Source organism: Pleurodeles waltl, chromosome 9 (genome assembly GCF_031143425.1).
Source record: "Pleurodeles waltl isolate 20211129_DDA chromosome 9, aPleWal1.hap1.20221129, whole genome shotgun sequence".
NCBI classification, from domain to species: domain Eukaryota; kingdom Metazoa; phylum Chordata; class Amphibia; order Caudata; family Salamandridae; genus Pleurodeles; species Pleurodeles waltl.
In genome coordinates, this window is record NC_090448.1 from 34,233,834 (window position 1) to 34,258,729 (window position 24,896).

Here is a 24,896-nt window from a genome sequence, read left to right on the forward strand (position 1 = left end):
AGCAGAGCCTCAGTGAGACAGTTAGGGGGTCATTCTGACCCCCGCGGGCGGCGGGAGCCGCCCGCCTGGAGGTAGCCGCCATATGGCCGCTCCGCGGTCGAAAGACCGCGGAGGCCATTCTGGCTTTCCCGCTGGGCTGGCGGGCGACCGCCAGAAGGCCGCCCGCCAGCCCAGCGGGAAACCCCTCCCCACGAGGAAGCCGGCTCCGAATGGAGCCGGCGGAGTGGGTATGTGCGACGGGTGCAGTGGCACCCGTCGCGTATTTCAGTGTCTGCAAAGCAGACACTGAAATACAAAGTGGGGCCCTCTTACGGGGGCCCCTGCAGTGCCCATGCCATTGGCATGGGCACTGCAGGGGCCCCCAGGGGCCCCACAACACCCCATACCGCCATCCTGTTCCTGGCGGGCGACCCGCCAGGAACAGGATGGCGGTATGGGGTGTCAGAATCCCCATGGCGGCGCAGCAAGCTGCGCCGCCATGGAGGATTCTGCAGGACAGCGGAAAACCGGCAGGAGACCGCCGGTTTTTCTGTTCTGACCGCGGCTGAACCGCCGCGGTCAGAATGTCCTGAGGAGCACCGCCAGCCTGTTGGCGGTGCTCCCGCCGACCCTGGCCCCGGCGGTCCGTGACCGCCGGGGTCAGAATCAGGCCCTTAGTCACTACACAGGTAACACATTCAGGCACACTTATGAGCACTGGGGCCCTGGGTGACAGGGTCCCAGTGACACATACAACTAAAACAACATATATACAGTGAAAAATGGGGGTAACATGCCAGGCAAGATGGTACTTTCCTACAAGCTGGAATTAATGCCTGGTCATCCTCCCATCTTAGATCTAACAGCGCCAGAGCTGAAATTAATCCCTGGTCATCCTCCCGTCTTAGATCTAACAGCGCCAGAGCTGAAATTAATCAATGGTCATCCTCCCGTCTTAGATCTAACAGCGCCAGAGCTGAAATTAATTACTGGTCATCCTCCCATTTTAAGTCATCATCAACGGATTAGATGACTGTCACTGTACTGTGCATAGCACGAAAAACTGCTTGTAGAGGATGTAGGATGTTTAAGACTTGTGTTTACACATTTCCTGAGCCACAGAGGCCTCCACGATTTTAGCTGGATATGGGAGTAGCAAAATGGGTTGATAGTTCTTCAAAATGTTTGGGTTATCTCCTAGTTTCTTCAAAAGAGGGATTGCAACTATTTTTTTTAAGTATTTGGGCGCAATGCCCTGCTCAAGAGAAAGGCCGAACTGGCCGTACCGGGCATCGAGTGCTTCCCTGGGAGGGTGGAGAGCCGCCTTTGTTACTGGGGGACGGTTTTGTAATAGTGCAGCAGTTTTAAAAGCGCTGCAGAGTTCCTTGCATATCCAACAGCTTTTAGGCAACAATAAAAGTGCCAATATAATTCTAACGATTAATGTACCTGCTGGAGAGGGATTGGAGTTTTGTCTAGTGGCAGTTTTGACTCATCTAAGGTAGTACAGAGGATTAACATGCCTGCTGCATGGAATATGTACTATGCAGATCACAGAACAGTATGCTATGTGCATAGCTCAGTGGGATTCTGCTTTTGTCACAGAGATCCTTTTGTTACTGTGCAGTTCATAAGTTACAATCATAATCTAGCACAGTAAACTAGCTATGAACTGCCATCAAAGAGCTGCAGGCAAACTGCATGGTGTAGGTTAGAAAGTTATGGTTTTTCATAATCTTTGATCACCCTAATTTTGTTAAAAAGGGTAGTTTGTGTAGAAATAAATTATTAGTAAACCCTAACCACTGTGTTATGTTCTGAATCCTGAGTTTATGCTTCCCCAGACCAAGCACTCTTACAAAATGCTCACCAGTGTGGACGACATGTGAATCCTACACCTTGTTGTATGTAACATTTCCTTTACACTGATTTACACATGTATGATTTATTGTCTATATTTGTGTGTGATGTAAAGTGTTCCAGCACTCTACGCTGGTCAGAGAGGCGCTATAAAACAAATGAAATAAATGCGAGAGAGGGGCCATGGAGAGGTGAGAGGCGCTGTTAGAGGGTGATGGTGAGGGAATCATTGAAGAGCCTCAATAAAGATTGTCCTATCCTGGTGCACTGTAAGATCATCATTTACTATGCTTTAAAAACAAATACAATTGAATACATAATGAAAGATGTGTTGTAGAATGCACCGTTTTCACAATTCTTCCCAACTTTTCTTGGGAGGGCAGAACCCCCAAGCCACACTGTAGTGGTCCGGCCGCTCGCTGGGCACCCTATGGGGCTGGTCTGACAAAATTGCCAGGACTGCTTTGGGTTCCCAGCACAGCCCTGCTCAAGAGGCTTGCGAAGAAGGCTGGACAGTGGTCCTGCTGTTAGCTGATGATAAGTTGTTTAAAGTTGCTGGAGGTCAGGGCTCTAATGTTGAGCCAGATTTCATTTTAGAGATCAGTTCTAACAATAGTTTCATCTATCTTTGGAAAGGATGCCAGGCCTATGATTTTTTTCTTGTTTTATGTCCTGATCTATCTGATATGATAGTATTCATACTATTTTAATTAGCAGTATTTTTCAAAAACGTTGTTAAGATTGTCACAGAGTTCTTGAGTGGGATTGAATTTCACAGAGAATGTCTGAGATGGCATCATCTCTTTCAGAATGTTAAATGTTTGTTTTTGTTTCTTGTTAGCTTTCTGAGTTTTTTCCTGTGGAGTAGGTGGGTTTTACGCAATTTGATCTAATTTTATGTTCTGCAAGTCCCTTTTTAAATTTAGCTTTACTTACATCATCATATATCCTGTGCCAGTCAGTTTAGCTTCAATTAGTTCTCAGGAGAACCAGGGCACAGGTTTAGCCCTAGATATACTCTGCTGCTTAACTCCAGGGATGTGCAAACAGAAGCCCTGTGTTAACCACTGAGAGTCATCTTGTTCTGCTGACTCAACGCTTCACTTAATTTGAATGTATTTTCCTCAAGAGGTTCTCTTAGTTCCTCTCGTTTGGTTTGGCGTCTTTTGCGATTACATTTTAATTCTCTCTTATGAGCCAATTTGGTCACTTTAGTCAGGATACTAAACTTAATCAAATAGTTGTCTGACCATACACAGGGGTGTATTTTTAGGTCTGTGTTGTGGTCCATAATAGATCTAAAATATGGCTGTTTTCATGTGTTGGATCTGAGATAAGTTGTTGAAAGTTCCCTGAAGGCGTAAGTACTATACCTTCAGGGCCATATTTATCAGCGAATTGCACCTCTCTTGCACCACGCAACGTAGTGCAACTACAAACTGTGATTTATCAAGCCATGTAAGGCCACCTTGCATGACCCTAGTGACTTGATACATCTGGAGTAACCTGCTGCATTACTCTGCCCCAGGGAGGCATTCCATAGGTAGTACATGGGCATTCCCACTCAACACCCATGGATATTGATGCATTCCCAGATTTACCAGAACTACAACTCCCCAGTGAGGCTCAATTTACCTCCTTTTTCCTCTTTCTATGTGTGCTGCTTTCACCCCCGCGAGCAGCAGCCGCTGCAAACTTTAACAATAAAACGACGATAAACAGAGTTTATTATCGTTTTATTGTTAAAGAGGTGGGGCCATGGGGGTTGACAGGGACAAAGGGGGAGGGCACGGCACTCCCCTTCAGTGCACACGTATGTTTTGCCGGCCGTCTCGGGCTGGCCAAACACACATGCGCTTTGTGCTCTCAGGGCACAGGCTCCCAGTTTCTCCCTGGGAGTGCCCAGCCAGGGCGCTCCAGCCAATCCTGACGCTGCTTTCATGCAGCGTTAGAATTGGCAGCAGGGCAGGCTTGGAGCCTGTGCCTCCAGTGACCAGGAAGGAGGAGCGGCGAGGCAGGTACGTTTTTTTTCTTCTTTTTTTCAATTGAATATTTATTTTGTTCCCCCCTGACGCGCCCCGCCCCTTCACTGCGCAGCGAGCCGCAACTGCACTACAGCCCACGTTATCCCTGGTCTTTGTATATACGTATCGATCAGCCATATAACGATCACCAAACACGCAGTGTCACCCCGGCCCACGATATCCCTGGCCTTTGTATATACGTATCGATCAGCAGTATATCAATCACCTACATGGCAGGGAAACTACAGCCCACGATATCCCTGGCCTTTGTATATACGTATTGATCAGCCATATAACGATCACCAAACACGCAGTGTCACTCCGGCCCACGATATCCCTGGCCTTTGTATATAGGTATCGATCAGTAATATAGTGATCACCTAACACCCAGTGTCACTACAACCCACGTTATCCCTGGCCTTTGTAAATATGTATCGATCAGCAATATAGGTGGTCATTATGACCCTGGCGGTATTTTAACCACAGGGCCAAAACGACGGGAGCACCGCCAACAGGCTGGCGGTGCCTCCCGGCGTATTTTGACCGCCGGGGCCATTTGGCGGATGTAATCCGCCAGGGCAGCGCTGCTTGCAGCGCTGCCCTGGGGATTACGACCCCCCTACCGCCAGCCTGTTTCTGGCGGTTTGCACTGCCAGGAAGAGGCTGGCGGTAAGGGGTGTCCTGGAGCCCCTGGGGGCCCCTGCACTGCCCATGCCACTGGCATGGGCAGTGCAGGGGCCCCCTAACAGGACCCCGGCCAGCTTTTCACTGTCTGCATAGCAGACAGTGAAAAGCGCGACGGGTGCAACTGCACCCGTCGCACGGCCGCAACACCGCCGGCTCCATTAGGAGACGGCTCCTATGTTGCGGCCTCATTCCCGCTGGGCCGGCGGACGCAAACTTGGTTTGCGCCCGCCGGCCCAGCGGGAATGTCATAATGGGGGCCGCTTGAGTGCGGCCACATTGGCGGCCGCATGGCGGTTACCGCCTGGCGGGCAAGGTCGTAATGACCCCCATACTGATAACCTAACTTGCAGTGTCACTACAGCCCACTGTAAGGAAATGCCTCCTTGGCATGGTTACCCCCTGACTTTTTGACAAGTGAGGACAAAATGAGTAAGTCGACATGGCACTCCCCTCAGGGTGCCATGCCAACCTCACACTGCCTATGCAGTATAGATAAGTCTCCCCTCTAGCAGGCCTTACAGCCCTAAGGCAGGGTGCACTATACCATAGGTGAGGGCACCAGTGCATGAGCACTGTGCCCCTACAGTGTCTAAGCCAAACCTTAGACATTGTAAGTGCAGGGTAGCCATAAGAGTATATGGTCTGGGAGTCTGTCAAACACGAACTCCACAGCACCATAATGGCTACACTGAAAACTGGGAAGTTTGGTATCAAACTTCTCAGCACAATAAATGCACACTGATGCCAGTGTAAATTTTATTGTAACATACACCCCAGAGGGCACCTTAGAGGTGCCCCCTGAAGCCTTAACCAACTACCCGTGAAGGCTGACTGGTTTTAGCAGCCTGCCACACTCGAGACATGTTGCTGGCCACATGGGGAGAGTGCCTTTGTCACTCTGTGGCTAGTAACAAAGCCTGCACTGGGTGGAGATGCTTATCACCTCCCCCTTGCAGGAGCTGTAACACCTGGCGGTGAGCCTAAAAGGCTCACCCCCTTTGTTACTGCACCACAGGGCATTCCAGCTAGTGGAGTTGCCTGCCCCCTCCGGCCACGGCCCCACTTTTGGCGGCAAGACCGGAGGAGATAATGAGAAAAACAAGGAGGAGTCACTGACCAGTCAGGACAGCCCCTAAGGCAACCTGAGCTGAAGTGACTCTGACTTTTAGGAATCCTCCATCTTGCAGATGGAGGATACCCCCAATAGGGATAGGAATGTGACCCCCTCCCCTTGGGAGGAGGCACAAAGAGGGTGTAGCCACCCTCAGGGCTAGTAGCCATTGGCTACTGCCCTCCCTGACCTGAACACACCCCTAAATTCTGTATTTAGGGGCTCCCCTGAACCTAGGAACTCAGATTCCTTCAACCTAAGAAGAAGAGGACTGCTGAGCTGAAAAACCCTGCAGAGAAGACGGAGACACCAACTTCTTTGGCCCCAGCTCTACCGGCCTGTCTCCCCACTTCTAAAGACACTGCTCCAGCTACGCTTTCCCCAGGACCAGCGACCTCTGAATCCTCAGAAGACTGCCCTGCTCTAGAAGGACCAAGAAACTCCCGAGAACAGCGGCCCTGTTCACCAAAGACTGCAACTTTGTTTCCAAAGAAGCAACTTCAAGACCACTGCGTTTCCCGCCAGAAGCGTGAGACTTGCAACTCTGCACCCGACGCCCCCGGCTCGACTTGTGGAGAAACAACACTTCAGGGAGGACTCCCCGGCGACTACGAGACCGTGAGTAGCCAGAGTTGCCCCCCCTGAGCCCCCACAGCGACGCCTGCAGAGGGAATCCCGAGGCTCCCCCTGACCGCGACTGCCTGACTCCCAGATCCCGACGCCTGGAAAAGACTCTGCACCCGCAGCCCCCAGGACCTGAAAGATCGGAACTCCAGTACAGGAGTGACCCCCAGGAGGCCCTCTCCCTTGCCCAGGTGGTGGCTACCCCGAGGAGCCCCCCCCTTGCCTGCCTGCATCGCTGAAGAGACCCCTTGGTCTGCGATTGATTTCAATGACAAACCCGACGCGTGTTTGCACACTGCACCCGGCCGCCCCGTGCTTCTGAGGGTGTACTTTCTGTGCTAACTTGTGTCCCCCCCGGTGCCCTACAAAACCCCCCTGGTCTGCCCTCCGAAGACGCGGGTACTTACCTGCTGGCAGACTGGAACCGGGGCACCCCCTTCTCCATTGAAGCCTATGCGTTTTGGGCACCACTTTGAACTCTGCACCTGACCGGCCCTGAGCTGCTGGTGTGGTAACTTTGGGGTTGCTCTGAACCCCCAACGGTGGGCTACCTTGGACCCAAACTTGAACCCCGTAGGTGGTTTACTTACCTACAAAAACTAACAAATACTTACCTCCCCCAGGAACTGTTGAAAATTGCACTGTCTAGTTTTAAAATAGCTATATGTGTTTTATTTGAAAAGTATATATGCTATTGTGATTATTCAAAGTTCCTAAAGTACTTACCTGCAATACCTTTCATTTGAAGTATTACATGTAAAATTTGAACCTGTGGTTCTTAAAATAAACTTATAAAATATATTTTTCTATACAAATACCTATTGGCCTGGAATTGTCTCTGAGTGTGTGTTCCTCATTTATTGCCTGTGTGTGTACAACAAATGCTTAACACTACTCCTTGGATAAGCCTACTGCTCGACCACACTACCACAAAAATAGAGCATTAGTATTATCTCTTTTTGCCACTATCTTACCTCTAAGGGGAACCCTTGGACTCTGTGCATACTATTCCTTACTTTGAAATAGTGCATACAGAGCCAACTTCCTACATTGGTGGATCAGCGGTGGGGTACAAGACTTTGCATTTGCTGGACTACTCAGCCAATACCTGATCACACGACAAATTCCAAAAATTGTCATTAGAAACTGATTTTTACAATTTGTGCTATTTTTCTAAAGTTTTAAAAGTCCTGCTAGGGCCTTGTGTTAGTCCCTGTTAGCATTTCTTTTAGAGTTTAAAAGTTTTGTGAAAGTTTGAATTAGATTCTAGAACTAGTTTTAGATTCTTAAAAAGTATTTCAACTTTTAGAAACATAGAGGGTCATTCTGACCCTGGCGGCCGGTGGCCACCAGGGCCACCGACCACGGGAGCACCGCCGACAGGCTGGCGGTGCTCCAATGAGCATTCTGACCGCGGCGGTTCAGCCGCGGTCAGAAGCGGAAAGTCAGCGGTCTCCCGCTGACTTTCCGCTGCTCTTTGGAATCCTCCATGGCTGCGGAGCGCGCTCCGCAGCCATGAGGATTCTGACCCCCCCTACCGCCATCCAGTTCATGGCGGGAAAGCCGCCATGAACAGGATGGCGGTAGGGGGGGTCGCGGGGCCCCTGAGGGCCCCTGCCGTGCCCATGCCAATGGCATGGGCACGGCAGGGGCCCCCGTAAGAGGGCCCCGAAAAGTATTTCAGTGTCTGCCTTGCAGACACTGAAATACGCGACGGGTGCCACTGCACCCGTCGCACCTTCCCACTCCGCCGGCTCGATTACGAGCCGGCATCCTCGTGGGAAGGTCGTTTTCCCCTGGGCTGGCGGGCGGTTTTACTGGAACCGCCCGCCAGCCCAGGGGAAAACTCGTAATACCCGCTGCGGTCTTTTGACCGCGGCGCGGTAATTTGGAGGGCGGGATCCTGGCGGGCGGCCTCCGCCGCCCGCCAGGGTCATAATGAGGCCCTTAATGTCTAGTGCAGAGATGAATGTGGAGGAACTCGACCTCACACCTTACCTCCATCTTAAGATGAGGGAGCTAAGGTCACTCTGAAACCTAAAGAAAATCACAATTGGCTCAAGACCCTCCAAACTACAGCTCCATGAGCTTTTGGCAGAGTTTGAAAAAGCCAACCCCTCTGAGGATGACAACCCAGAGGAGGATGTTAGTGACCTGGAGGAGAATTCCCACCTTCCAGTCCTAACTAGGGAACCCAGGGACACTCAATCCCTGATTCCAACTGTGATAGTCAGAGATGCTGCTTCCCTCACAGGAGGGACCAGCACCTCTGGAAACACTGAGGATAGCCTCAGTGAAGAGGACCTCCTGCTAGCCAGGATGGCCAAAAGATTGGCTTTGGAAAGACAGATCCTAGCCATAGAAAGGGAAAGACAAGAGATGGGCCTAGGTCCCATCAATGGTGGCAGCAACATAAATAGGGTCAGAGATTCTCCTGACATGTTGAAAATCCCTAAAGGGATTGTAACTAAATATGAAGATGGTGATGACATCACCAAATGGTTCACAGCTTTTGGAAGGGCTTGTGTAACCAGAAAAGTAAGCAAATCTCACTGGGGTGCTCTCCTTTGGGAAATGTTCACTGGAAAGTGTAGGGATAGACTCCTCACACTCTCTGGAAAAGATGCAGAATCTTATGACCTCATGAAGGGAACCCTGATTGAGGACTTTGGATTCTCCACTGAGGAGTATAGAATTAGATTCAGGGGGGCTCAAAAAACCTCGAGCCAGACCTGGGTTGATTTTGTGGACTACTCAGTGAAAACACTGGATGGTTGGATTCAAGGCAGTGGTGTTAATGATTATGATGGGCTGTACAATTTATTTGTGAAAGAACACCTATTAAGTAATTGTTCAAATGATAAACTCCATCAGCATCTGGTAGACCTAGGACCAATTTCTCCCCAAGAATTGAGAAAGAAGGCGGACCATTGGGTCAAGACTAGGGTGACCAAGACTTCCAAAGGGGGTGACCAAAAGAAAGGGGTCACAAAGCCTCCCCAGGGGAAGAGTGTTTAGACATCCAAAAACAAAAATAGTAAAGAGTCTTCTACAGGCCCCCAAAAACCTGCACAGGAGGGTGGGCCCAGAGCCTCTTCACAAAACAATTTTGGGTACAAGGGTAAAAACTATGATCCCAAAAAGGCCTGGTGTCATAGCTGTAATCAGCCTGGACACCAAACTGGAGACAAGGCCTCTCCCAAGAAAAGTACCACTTCCAACTCCACTCCAGCTAACACTGGAATGGCTAGTCTCCAAGTGGGATCAACAGTGTGCCCAGAGCAAATCAGGTGTCACACTGAAGCTACATTAGTCTCTGAGGGTGGGGTGGATTTAGCCACACTGGCTGCCTGGCCTCCTAACATGCAAAAATACAGGCAGCAGCTCTTAATTAATGGGACAAGTGTAGAAGGCCTGAGGGATACAGGTGCCAGTGTCACCATGGTGACAGAGAAACTGGTTTCCCCTGGTCAATACCTGGCTGGACAAACTTATCCAGTCACCAACGCTGACAATCAGACTAAAGTACATACCATGGCTATGGTAACTTTAGAGTGGGGAGGGGTCAATGGCCTGAAACAGGTGGTGGTCTCCTCAAATATCCCAGTAGACTGTTTGCTTGGAAATGACCTGGAGTCCTCAGCATGGGCTGAGGTAGAACTAAAAACCCATGCAGCCATGCTGGGTATCCCTGAACTGGTGTGTGTCAAGACAAGGGCACAGTGCAAGGCTCAGGGTGAAAAAGTAGAGCTGGAGCCTGGAAAAAGGGCCCAGCCTATCAAGAGAAAAGGAAAGACAACTGGGAAACCAGCTGCAACACAACAACAAAAAGAGAACCTCTCTTCTCAGGAAGAAGTTCTGCCCTCTGAGGGAACTGAGCCTATGGAGTTGGAACCTTATCAGGTTGAGCTCTTAGGCCCAGGGGGACCCTCAAGGGAGCAGTTGTGTAAGGGGCAAGAAACCTGTCCCTCTCTTGAAGGCCTTAGGCAGCAAGCTGCTGAAGAGTCCAATGGCAAGAAAACTGGAACACATAGGGTCTATTGGGAAGATGGACTCCTGTACACTGAGGCAAGAGATCCCAAACCTGGTGCCACTAGGAGAGTGGTAGTGCCTCAGGAGTTCAGAGAGTTCATACTGACCTTAGCCCATGATATTCCTCTTGCTGGGCATTTCGGACAAACCAAGATGTGGGAGAGACTAGTCAATCACTTCTACTGGCCCAACATGTCCCAGAAAGTCAAGAAGTTTTGTGTCTCCTGTACCACCTGTCAAGCCAGTGGTAAGACAGGTGGACATCCAAAGGCCCCCTTCATTCCACTTCCAGTGGTGGGGGTCCCCTTTGAAAGAGTGGGTGTGGACATAGTGGGTCCACTTGAACCTCCCACAGCCTCAGGGAATAGGTACATACTAGTAGTAGTGGATCATGCTACTAGATACCCTGAAGCTATTCCCCTTAGGTCGACTACTGCCCCTGCAGTAGCCAAGGCCCTCATTGGTATTTTTACCAGAGTGGGTTTCCCTAAGGAGGTGGTGTCTGACAGAGGTACCAACTTCATGTCAGCATACCTGAAACACATGTGGAATGAGTGTGGAGTGACTTATAAATTCACTACACCCTACCATGCACAAACTAATGGCCTTGTTGAGAGATTCAACAAGACATAAAAAGGCATGATCATGGGGCTCCCTGAAAAACTCAAAAGGAGATGGGATGTCCTCTTGCCATGTCTGCTTTTCGCTTACTGAGAGGTGCCTCAGAAGGGAGTAGGGTTCTCACCCTTTGAACTTCTGTTTGGCCACCCTGTAAGGGGACCACTAGCTCTTGTGAAAGAAGGCTGGGAGAGACCTCTTCATGAGCCTAAACAAGACATAGTGGACTATGTACTTGGCCTACGTTCAAGGATGGCAGAGTACATGGAAAAGGCAAGTAAAAACCTTGAGGCCAGCCAACAGCTCCAGAAGTTTTGGTATGACCAAAAGGCTGCAATGGTTGAATTTCAACCAGGGCAGAAAGTCTGGGTTTTGGAGCCTGTGGCTCCCAGGGCACTTCAGGACAAATGGAGTGGCCCTTACCCAGTGCTAGAGAAGAAGAGTCAGGTCACCTACCTGGTGGACCTAGGCACTAGCAGGAGCCCCAAGAGGGTGATCCATGTGAACCGCCTTAAGCTCTTCCATGATAGGGCTGATGTGAATCTGTTGATGGTAACAGATGAGGACCAGGAAGCTGAGAGTGAACCTCTCCCTGATCTCTCATCAAACCCTAAAGATGGCTCAGTTGATGGAGTGATCTATTCAGACACCCTCTCTGGCCAACAGCAATCTGAGTGCAGGAAGGTCCTGCAACAGTTTGCTGAGCTCTTTTCCCTAACCCCTGATCAGACACACCTGTGTACCCATGATGTGGACACAGGAGACAGCATGCCTGTCAAAAACAAAATTTTCAGACAGTCTGACCAAGTTAAGGAAAGCATCAAGGTGGAAGTCCACAAGATGCTGGAATTGGGAGGCATTGAGCACTCTGACAGCCCCTGGGCTAGCCCAGTGGTCTTAGTCCCCAAACCTCACACCAAAGATGGAAAGAGAGAGATGAGGTTTTGTGTGGACTACAGAGGACTTAATTCTGTCACCAAGACATACGCCCATCCCATTCCAAGGGCTGATGAACTGATTGATAAATTAGGTGCTGCCAAATTCTTAAGTACCTTTGACTTAACAGCAGGGTACTGGCAAATCAAAATGGCACCTGGAGCAAAAGAAAAGACAGCATTCTCCACACCTGATGGGCATTATCAGTTTACTGTTATGCCCTTTGGTTTAAAGAATGCCCCTGCCACCTTCCAAAGGTTGGTGAATCAAGTCCTTGCTGGCTTGGAGTCCTTTAGTGCAGCTTATCTTGATGATATTGCTGTCTTTAGCTCCAGCTGGCAGGATCACCTGGTCTACCTGAAGAAGGTTTTGAGGGCTCTGCAATCAGCAGGCCTCTCTATCAAGGCATCCAAATGCCAGATAGGGCAGGGAACTGTGGTTTACTTGGGACACCTTGTAGGTGGAGGCCAAGTTCAGCCACTCCAGCCTAAGATCCAGACTATTCTGGACTGGGCAGCTCCAAAAACCCAGACTCAAGTCATGGCATTCCTTGGCTTGACTGGGTATTACAGGAGGTTTGTGAAGGGATATGGATCCATAGTGACAGCCCTCACAGAACTCACCTCCAAGAAAATGCCCAAGAAGGTAAACTGGACTGTAGAATGCCAACAGGCCTTTGACACCCTGAAACAAGCAATGTGCACAGCACCAGTTCTAAAAGCTCCAGATTACTCCAAGCAGTTCATTGTGCAGACAGATGCCTCTGAACATGGGATAGGGGCAGTTTTGTCCCAAACAAATGATGATGGCCTTGACCAGCCTGTTGCTTTCATTAGCAGGAGGTTACTCCCCAGGGAGCAGCGTTGGAGTGCCATTGAGAGGGAGGCCTTTGCTGTGGTTTGGTCCCTGAAGAAGCTGAGACCATACCTCTTTGGTACTCACTTTGTAGTTCAAACTGACCACAGACCTCTCAGATGGCTGATGCAAATGAAAGGTGAAAAACAAAAACTGTTGAGGTGGTCCATCTCCCTACAGGGAATGGACTTTATAGTGGAACACAGACCTGGGACTGCCCATGCCAATGCAGATGGCCTTTCCAGGTTCTTCCACTTAGAAAATGAAGACTCTCTTGGGAAAGGTTAGTCTCATCCTCTTTCTTTTGGGGGGGGGGGGTTGTGTAAGGAAATGCCTCCTTGGCATGGTTACCCCCTGACTTTTTGCCTTTGCTGATGCTATGTTTTGATTTGAAAGTGTGCTGATGCCTGCTAACCAGGCCCCAGCACCAGTGTTCTTTCCCTAACCTGTACTTTTGTTTACACAATTGGAACACCCTGGCATCCAGGTAAGTCCCTTGTAACTGGTACCCCTGGTACCAAGGGCCCTGATGCCAGGGAAGGTCTCTAAGGGCTGCAGCACATCTTATGCCACCCTGGGGACCCCTCACTCAGCACAGACACACTGCTTGCCAGCTTGTGTGTGCTGGTGAGGACAAAACGAGTAAGTCAAATCAGACTACAGAGAAGCAGATGCCAGACTCAGCAGACATGACTATAGACATTTTAAAGCCCGGCAACACGCAGAAGGAGACAGATCAGGCAAACTACTAGCATGGCTGGTGCGCCAACCACTACAGACCTCACCTATAGGCGCGATTAGAACACACTCAGGAGAAGTGATTAACACTCAAGCTGGAATTAATAAGACCTTCCACACATATTATCGTTCCCTATACCAACCCACTAGCCCTCCAAATGAACAACAACTATCTGAACTTCTGTCATTGATTCCCCAAAATAGCAATGTCATTGATAACGCAGCCACTCTGGATGGTCCCATTACTGGTGAGGAACTACGCTTAGCTCTCTCTCAAATGGCACGTGGCAAAACCCCTGGTTCAGACGGATTACCAATGGAATACTATAGCTCATTATCCACCCATCTACTACAGCCTTTGATCGAGGTGTTTAATGAGGCACGTAATAGAAAACAGCTACCAGACTCCATGTGTGAAGCATTAATAGTGGTACTGCCAAAACCGGGACGCGATCCACTCAATGTCAAATCCTACAGACCACTTTCCCTGTTAAATACTGACTGTAAACTCCTGGGGAAAATCCTAGCAAACAGACTACTCCCTTATTTGTCAGACTTAATCCATCATGATCAATCTGGATTTGTACCAGGGAGGAATACTTTTCTAAACATAAGACGCCTAATCCGCATACTTCACAGCACAACAGAGACCGAGGCAGTGGCTGTGGCATTGGATATAGAGAAGGCGTTCGATACACTGGGATGGGAATATCTCTTCCGCACGTTAGAGGCGTTCGGCTTTCAAAACGGCTTCATCAGCTGGATCGCCACGTTATACGCAAAACCAACAGCTCGCGTCAAAACGGGCCAAATGATATCAGAAGCGTTCCCCATTGGTAGAGGCACCAGGCAAGGATGCCCTTTATCCCCTCTATTATTTGCAATAGCTATGGAGCCATTAGCAATCAAACTCCGTTGCTACGCAGACAGGTGGGGCATCCAAGAATCCAATATTTATCATATTGTTTCCTTATATGCGGATGATGCTTTAATATACTTGCGTAACTATACCTCTTCCCTCACAGAAGTTGTACAAATCCTGGATAACTTCGCCTTATCCTCTGGCCTATGCGTTAATTGGGCGAAATCATGTATTTTCCCACTTACCTGCATACCTGCGGAGCAGCAAATGTCATTACCATTACATCAACTGACATGGGCATATCAGACCTTTAAATATTTAGGGATTCAGGTATACCACTCCATGACAGACTTACGGGAGGGCAACCTTGACAGGCTGCTACGTTCAACTTGTGGATCTATGGCATTTTGGAGCTCCCTCCCACTGTCACCAATGGGCCGTGTGGCCATAGCTAAAATGTTAATATTACCTAGATTCCTATACTATTTCACAGCGCTCCCGTTGCCCCTACCGCGCTCGTTTTTTCATAAATTACACTCGCTACTAACAGATTTGCTATGGGGCAGAGATAGACGGAGGGTGGCATTAGCCATTACACAATATCCACAAGAAGAGGGCGGGCTGGGCATGCCGAACTTTGAACTGTACTACGCGGCAGCCCAACTCCAATGGGTGGCCGTGTGGTTTAGCGAACCCCCCACCCCAGAGTGTACAGCGCTATTGTCTTATACAGCACCACAAACGATACTGACATCACTCATGTCCAGACCTCCTTACCTGTCTAATAAAAATCCTCTATTGGAAACAGCCAGGTACTGCTGGCGGAGATATGTCCAGGGTAAAACTCTAACTCCCCCTTATTCGCCTGCGTTGCCTCTGGCTCAGGTACCAGGTGTCCAGAACCTCTCCCATCACCATGATATACGTGTAACCAAGGCATTGAAAATAGGGGACCTGTACTCAAGCTCTAAGAGAAGCACTTTCGCAGAGCTTGTATCTCGCGGTGTCATGCAACCAGGGGCCTTCTTAACATTTAACGCCATTAACAAACTTCTGCAAAACTTCTGGGGGCGCAATACAAATGAACCCGACGAATCCCCTCTACTCACATCATTACTCACCATAGGAAACACAAAAGGCAGCATCACTAAATTATATAAAATCCTGCTAACAGATACCTGCACCACTCTGACCCAGGTCAAAGACCGCTGGGATGGGGTTCTCTCCACACCAGTTGACCAGAAGGCCTGGGAAGCTGCCCTTTCCACGATTAAATCTGTATCCCGTAATGTCAGACTGAGATACACTCAATTTAATTACATCCACCAGGCATATCTATCACCGTCTCGTATCAGCAAAATATATCCAAACTCTAAACCAAACTGCCCTAGATGCGCTACACCCGCTGCTAATTTCTACCATATGGTTTGGGAATGCCACACAATAAACACTGGTTGGTGCCGCATAACAGAAACGGTAGCAGACATAATAGAAAACACGCTTACACCCACGCCAGAATCCTGCTTGTTGGGTATACGTCACCGGGGCAAGAATGTAAAACATACTCACAAGTTTATAGACCTTGCGTTTGTAATATATAAGCGATTGATCGCTACACTTTGGAAGGCCCCTAATGCCCCCCCCTATTCCGTTTGGCTTGCAGCCTTGCATAGCTCCACACTAGCGGAGGCTCACACTCTAAGACAGCTGCAACTCAGAGGTCAGATACAAGAGGGTGCCGAATACTGGAACCACTTAGTAGTACAAATAGAATCTAGAGATGATAAATACCCCCCTTGAAACACGAAACATGAACAATATGCCCTTCAAATAAATACTTAGAAATCATGATAAGGAATATATTACACCTGACGTGACACCCCTCCTGGTACCGGCATATTAACCCGAAAAAACACAATCGGATAACAAGTGCAACACCACCCAATTGTGAATACGCAAACTGTTAGTGGCTACTGATGCGCTGTTAATCATGCCCTTGCCCCATAACAAACTATGGCCCTCATTCTGACCTTGGCGGGCGGCGGAGGCCGCCCGCCAAAGTCCCGCCGTCAGGTTACCGTTCCGCGGTCGAAAGACCGCGGCGGTAATTCTGACTTTCCCGCTGGGCTGGCGGGCGGTCTCGTTCAGACCGCCAGCCAGCCCAGCGGGAAAGAGGCCTCCACGATGAAGCCGGCTCGGAATCGAGCCGGCGGAGTGGAAGCTGTGCGACGGGTGCAGTTGCACCCGTCGCGTATTTCACTGTCTGCGCAGCAGACAGTGAAATACATGTAGGGGCCCTCTTACGGGGGCCCCTGCAATGCCCATGCCAGTGGCATGGGCACTGCAGGGGCCCCCAGGGGCCCCGCGACCCCCCCTACCGCCATCCGGATCTCGGCGGTCCGACCGCCGGGATCTGGATGGCGGTAGGGGGGGTCAGAATCCCCGCGGCGGTGCAGCAAGCTGCGCCGCCGCGGAGGATTCAATGGGGCCGCGGTACACTGGCGGGACCCCGCCAGTGGTGCCGGTCCGACCGCGGCTTTACCGCCGCGGTCGGAATCCCCATTGAAGCACCGCCGGCTTGTCGGCGGTGCTCCCGCGGTCCTCCGCCCTGGCGGTCAAAGACCGCCAGGGTCAGAATGAGGGCCCATATGTCATGTAAACAAAATACTGACATCTCCCACGCCCACACAGCTGAATGTTACCACAATTGCTTCGAATTCCACTAAATATAAATATACTTTAACAACACTGCAAATATGCCTATTGTTATAAAATGTATCAAGTTTAAGTTGATTGTCAGCACATTGAAATATAACCGTACTGTATAGAAACCACAAGTACGTGTAGAGGCACATGAAAAGAGAAAAATGTTTACTCTCTTACTGATTTAAAGGAAATGTACTGCTGTTCGTGTGTTATGTTTAATAAAAAGATTTAAAAAAAAAAAAAAAAAAAAAAAACGAGTAAGTCGACATGGCACTCCCCTCAGGGTGCCATGCCAACCTCACACTGCCTATGCAGTATAGATAAGTCTCCCCTCTAGCAGGCCTTACAGCCCTAAGGCAGGGTGCACTATACCATAGGTGAGGGCACCAGTGCATGAGCACTGTGCCCCTACAGTGTCTAAGCCAAACCTTAGACATTGTAAGTGCAGGGTAGCCATAAGAGTATATGGTCTGGGAGTCTGTCAAACACGAACTCCACAGCACCATAATGGCTACACTGAAAACTGGGAAGTTTGGTATCAAACTTCTCAGCACAATAAATGCACACTGATGCCAGTGTACGTTTTATTGTAACATACACCCCAGAGGGCACCTTAGAGGTGCCCCCTGAAACCTTAACCAACTACCCGTGAAGGCTGACTGGTTTTAGCAGCCTGCCACACTCGAGACATGTTGCTGGCCACATGGGGAGAGTGCCTTTGTCACTCTGTGGCTAGTAACAAAGCCTGCACTGGGTGGAGATACTTATCACCTCCCCCTTGCAGGAGCTGTAACACCTGGCGGTGAGCCTCAAAGGCTCACCCCCTTTGTTACTGCACCACAGGGCATTCCAGCTAGTGGAGTTGCCCGCCCCCTCCGGCCACGGACCCACTTTTGGCGGCAAGGCCGGAGGAGATAATGAGAAAAACAAGGAGTCGTCACTGACCAGTCAGGACAGCCCCTAAGGCAACCTAAGCTGAAGTGACTCTGACTTTTAGGAATCCTCCATCTTGCAGATGGAGGATACCCCCAATAGGGATAGGAATGTGACCCCCTCCCCTTGGGAGGAGGCACAAAGAGGGTGTAGCCACCCTCAGGGCTAGTAGCCATTGGCTACTGCCCTTCCTGACCTAAACACACCCCTAAATTCTGTATTTAGGGGCTCCCCTGAACCTAGGAACTCAGATTCCTGCAACCTACGAAGAAGAGGACTGCTGAGCTGAAAAACCCTGCAGAGAAGACAGAGACACCAACTGCTTTGGCCCCAGCTCTACCGGCCTGTCTCCCCACTTCTAAAGACACTGCTCCAGCGACGCTTTCCCCAGGACCAGCGACCTCTGAATCCTCAGAGGACTGCCCTGCTCTAGAAGGACCAAGAAACTCCTGAGAACAGCGGCCCTGTTCACCAAAGACTGCAACTTTGTTTCCAAAGAAGCAACTTCAAGACCACTGTGTTTCCCGCCAGAAGTGTGAGACTTGCAACTCTGCACCTGACGCCCCCGGCTGGACTTGTGGAGAAACAACACTTCAGGGAGGAGTCCCTGGCGACTACGAGACCGTGAGTAGCCAGAGTTGCCCCCCCTGTGCCCCCACAGCGACGCCTGCAGAGGGAATCCCGAGGCTCCCCCTGACCGCGACTGCCTGACTCCCAGATCCCGACGCCTGGAAAAGACTCTGCACCCGCAGCCCCCAGGACCTGAAAGATCGGAACTCCAGTGCAGGAGTGACCCCCAGGAGGCCCTCTCCCTTGCCCAGGCGGTGGCTACCCCGAGGAGCCCCCCCGTTGCCTGCCTGCATCGCTGAAGAGACCCCTTGGTCTCCCATTGATTTCAACGACAAACCTGACGTGTGTTTGCACACTGCACCCGGCCGCCCCCGTGCTGCTGAGGGTGTACTTTCTGTGCTAACTTGTGTCCCCCCCGGTGCCCTACAAAACCCCCCTGGTCTGCCCTCCGAAGACGCAGGTACTTACCTGCTGGCAGACTGGAACCGGGGCACCCCCTTCTCCATTGAAGCCTATGTGTTTTGGGCACCACTTTGAACTCTGCACCTGACCGGCCCTGAGCTGCTGGTGTGGTAACTTTGGGGTTGCTCTGAACCCCCAACGGTGGGCTACCTTGGACCCAAACATGAACCCCGTAGGTGGTTTACTTACCTACAAAAACTAACAAATACTTACCTCCCCCAGGAACTGCTGAAAATTGCACTGAGTCTAGTTTTAAAATAGCTATATGTGTTTTATTTGAAAAGTATATATGCTATTGTGATTATTCAAAGTTCCTAAAGTACTTACCTGCAATACCTTTAATTTGAAGTATTACATGTAAAATTTGAACCTGTGGTTCTTAAAATAAACTAAGAAAATATATTTTTCTATACAAAAACCTATTGGCCTGGAATTGTCTTTGAGTGTGTGTTCCTCATTTATTGCCTGTGTGTGTACAACAAATGCTTAACACTACTCCTTGGATAAGCCTACTGCTCGACCACACTACCACAAAATAGAGCATTAGTATTATCTCTTTTTGCCACTATCTTACCTCTAAGGGGAACCCTTGGACTCTGTGCATACTATTCCTTACTTTGAAATAGTGAATACAGAGCCAACTTCCTACACCCACGTTATCCCTGGTCTTTGTATACACGTATTGATCAGCCATATAGCGATCACCAAACATGCGGTGTCACTACAGCCCACGTTATCCCTGACCTTTGTAAATATGTATCGATCAGCAATATAGTGATGACTTAACACTCAGTGTCACTACAGCCCACATTATCCCTGGCCTTTCTAGAGGCATATCAATCAGCTGTAGATCGGTCACCTAAAACGCAGTGTCACTAGAGCCCACGTTATCCCTGGCCTTTGTATATATGTATCGATCAGCAATATAGCGATCACCTAACACGCAGTGCCCCTGCAGTCCACGTTATCCCTGGCCTTTGAATGTACGTATCGACCAGCAGTATATCGATCACCTAACACGCAGTGTCACTACAGTCCATGCTATCCCTGTCCTTTGTATATACTTATCGATCAGCAATATATTGAGCACCTAACGATCAGTGTTACTACAGCCCACGTTATCCCTCGCCTTTCTACATACGTATCGATCAGCAACATATTGATCAACTAAAACAAAGTGCCACTACAGCCCACATTATCCCTGGCCTTTCTAGAGGCATATCAATCAGCTGTATATCGGTCACCTAAAACGCAGTGTTACCACAACCCACGTTATCCATGGCCTTCGTATATACGTATCGATCAGCAATGTAGCGATCACCTAACACACGGTGTCACTTCAGTCCACGTTATCCCTGGCCTTTCTATATATGTATCGATCAGCAATATAGCGATCACCTAACACACGGTGTCACTTCAGTCCACGTTATCCCTGGCCTTTCTATATATGTATCGATCAGCAGTATCTCAATCTCCTAACATGCAGTGTCATTACAATCCATGCTATCCCTGTCCTTTGTATATACTTATTGATCAGCAGTATTTTGAGCACCTAACGAGCAGTGTCACTACAGTCCACGTTATGTTTGGCCTTTGTATATATGTATTGATCAGCAATATATTGATCACTTAACAGGCAGTGTTACTACAGCCCACATTATCCCTCGCCTTTCTACATACGTATCGATCAGCAATATATTGACCACCTAAAATGCAGTGTCACTACAGCCCACGTTATCCATGGCCTTTGTATATATATATGTGCAACTGTATACAAGTTGTGGATGCAAAGTGCTCTGTTTCATGCGACATTAGGTGAGCTCACACCAGCCACTTTCCCTCAGAATGAAACTGGTGCACAGACACAGACAGCAAACATGAGACTGTGCATCCCGCCAACCATATCTGAACACCTTCAACATAAAGCACCAATAAAAACACTTTGTAGACCGACGTCAGCACTCACGCCAAGGGATGGGGGGGCTAATGAACTTTAGCCAACATTAGTAATTCTGACAAACCGGCCAAAGATTATATGAAACAAGCATTAGCAAAGCCAATACGTCTCACCTACGAGATGCTATTGCCTTTATCAATATTTTTTTAGCCATAATATACATCAAACTGAAAGTAAAACAAAACAACCATTTGCAATGCAATAGGGTCTCGCATTTCTCTGAGTTAGCAGTTGTAAACTCCCAACCGGATTTTACTTGCCACATTGAATGGAAAAAAAACTGCGTGATTGCGCTGCTACAGTTCACTCGTAGTGAAACCTATCGGCAAAAGTGCAATTATCTACGTAACCGGCAAAAGTGCAATTAACTATGTAACAGGGTCGATGTTATGCAAAGCGCTCGACTTCTGCCAAGCGAAATCACGCTGCGAACAAAAGATAAAAAGTAGTCCACAAACCTGCTGGGAAACAGCGATCCACGCAAGTTTTCAGTACTTGGTCGCTGCGCTCGAGGAGGGCTAACCACCGGAAAAGGCATGACGTATGCGGGCCTTCCACTAATGAAAGCAAGCAGATTTTAACAGGCAAGCCCACGAACCAATGAAAGACACTGACGTGACATGGATGGGGCTCCGAGCCCTTTTCTAACTCCTAAAGCATCTCACAAGCGAAACGCATGCGCAAGCGCATGCGACGCAGGCTCGACCTTAAAAAGGCCATGATGCGCTCAGCGCTGGCTTTAAGATTCAGTGTGGGTTGAACTGCACTCAGCAGACCCCAGTCCGGTTCCGGATTATACGGCAGTGAAGTGGTATCATGGTAGGAAGAGCGGATTTCATTGACGTTTTTGTCTTAAAAGCCACCGGATCCGGTTGGTTCTTAGAACCTGTGTGCAATCAGTGCCAGAGCGGTGCTCCTACCCCCGACTCAATCTGCCTCGGTGTTTTGTGACTGGATCTGAACTGTGTGATCAGGTTTGCACTGCAGGACCTCAGTCATCGACCATGGCCCTCCAGTGCTTGGACAAAAGTGCAGAGAAGCATAAATTAAACACTCCACACCCCGGAATGCCACAGAAGAGCCTTCAGCACAGGGTATTGTGGCACCATTTTCAAGACTCAAGCTCAGGGTTTTGCAATCGCTGTAACTTCACAATATTTAGTTTTGGGCCCCTGTGTATTCACAAAACGTGAATTTACACCCCTAGCACCATTTGCTTCCACCTAATGTCACATATTACACCAGTGCGGTGTAACTTTAAGTGTGAGTAAATTTGGTCATAGGGGCAACAAGCATTGGCAAGGAGCTATTGGCTTTGCCAATTGTGTTTAGCCATGTTGTCCACCCAGTGTGGCTGCTGTTCAGCATAGCTAACAGTAAGTGGCATAGTCAAGTGTGGCATGGAGTGTCATAGAGTGGAATGGTGAAGAGTGGAGCAGAGTGTTGTAGAGTGGAGTGGCAGAGTGTTGTGTATTGGAGTGGCAGAGCGTGGAGTCTCGTAGAGTGGCATACACTGGAGTGGCATAGAGTAGAGTGGACTGGCATACACTGAAGTGGCACAGAGTAGAGCGGACTGACGTAGAGTCCAATGGTGTAGAGTGTTGCAGAGGATAGTGGTGTAGATTGCAGTGGCATTGAATTCAGCGGCATAGAATGCAGCGTCGTAGAGTGGAGTGGCGTAGATTAGAATGGTGCATAATAGAGTGCAATGGTGTAGAGTGGAATGGCACAGAGTAGAGTGGCACAGAGGAGAGTGGCACAGAGGAGAGTGGCACAGAGCACAGTGGCTTGGAGTAGAGTGGCATAGAGTGGTGCAGAGTGGAGTGATGTAGAGTTGAGTGATGCAGAGGGCAGTGCCACAAGGTAGAGTCGAGTGGAATAGAGTGCAGTGGGGTAGAGTGCAGAGTAGAGTCGAGTGGCATAGAGCGCAGAGGCATAGAGTGGTGCAGAGTAGAGTGCAGTGCCATAGAGTGCAGTGGCATAGAGTGCAGTGTCATAGAGTGCATTGGCGTAGAGTGTAGTGGTGCAGAGTAGAGTGACATAGAGTTCAATGGCAGAGAGTACAGTGTTGCAGAGTAGAGTGTCAGAGTGCAGTGGTGTAGAGTGGAGTAGAGTGGCATAATAGCAATGATGTAGAGTACAGTGATACAGAGTAGAGTTCAGTGGTCTAGAGTACAGTGACATAGAGGGCAGTTGTTTAGAGTGCACTTCTGTAGAGTGCAGTGGTTAGGAGTAGAGTGGCGCAGAGGGCAGTAGCATAGAGTGGTGCGGAGTGGAGTAGAGTGACATAGAGTGCAGTGGTGTAGAGTAGTTTATTTCAGAGTAGAGTGAAGTGTCGTAGAGTGGAGTGGTGCAGGGTTAGTGTGCAGTTGAATAGATTTGCTTAGAGTGTAATGGCATAGAGTAAAGTGGTGTAGAGTGCAGTTGCATAGAGTGTAGTGGTGCAGAGTAAATTAGAGTGGCATACAGTGGATTGGCGTTAAGTGCAAGGGCATAGAGTTAAGTGTTACAGAGTAAAGTGCATTGGCGTAGAGTGTACTGGCATAGAGTGCAGTGGTGTAGAGTGCAGTGTTGCAGAGTGGCATAGAGTCAAGTGGTGTACAGAGGAGTTGTGCAAAGTAGATTGGTGTGGCCTAGACTGGAGTTGTGTAGAGTTCAGTGGTGAAGAGTGCAGTGGTGTAAGGTAAAGTGGCATAGAGTACATTGTCATAGAGTAGAGGGGGTACGGGGTATAGTAGAGAGGCATAGCCTGGAGTGGCGTAGAGTGCAGTGGTGTAGAGTGGAGTGGTGCAGAGTACAGTGGCACGGAGTGGTGTAAAGTGGAGTGGTGCATAGCAGAGTGCAGTAGTATGGAGTGGTGCAGAGTAGGATGGAGTGGTGTAGAGTGGAGTATTCATGGTGTGGTAGAACACTGTCATTACAGGCAACACATTTTCAATTGATATGACCATTAGATTTGCACGGACATTCAGTTCTTCTGATAAAACTATCCAGTGCACAGATGAAAATATGTGAAAATTGCATCACCTATTGTAATTGTTCCTTTTGATCATATTAAAGTATTTGTGTCCAGCACACTTCAGAAAGAACAAGAAATGTACTTCATTTGTGCATTCATAATGCTGATATATTCTGAAATACTTACACAGTTTATGTAAACGTTGTGTGTGCTAGAAAAAAACTATTTCCTACACTCAGTATCCAGCAAGATTGACACATAAATCCTCTCACTTTTAAGTCAGAGAAAGAAAAGTAAACAAGTACCATTGAAGATAGCACCTGACATCTGACCTCAGTCTTTCAATGCACAGCAAATGTAATGAGATAAGAACAAGATTTAAAGGCCTGTTAACAGAAAGCAAGTTTGTTGAACGATACAAAAAACATGGTTTGGGCAAAGGGAGGAACAAACTGAACCTGGAGAGCCTAAAGCAAATAAAGCCAGCACATGGAAAGCCAGAAAGTGTGAGTTACAACCCACAGACCCAATGGTAATCAAGGAGCGGAATGCATTCCTAGGTCAACTTTCTGAAAGTCCCCAAGATGTCTTTAGCAAACCAGAAATTCATGCTGTCTGGTAGGCTGTGACCTAAAAAGTGAGGGCTCTGGAGGCAGGGGGACAGGGAAAAGGGGGTGGTGGTATGTTGGTAAACACAAATAAACTTACAAAGTTGTGTGTATTCTCAAACAAAAGGTGGTTTTGCCTGTCGAGGGCAGGAGCAAATATTTAACAAGGTGTGAATATGGTGGAAGACCCCCAAAATCAACATGGGTGCAGAGGAAGTGGTCCTGCCGTGGACAAGTACTTTTCCTCTGTGTAAACCTAAAATGTTTAAAAATGCAAATTCAGTTTAGCATTACATTTACATTTATAAATGTACTGAGTACGTTCAGAAGAGCATACATGCATAGTAACTACACTTACACATTTAAATGTGTGCA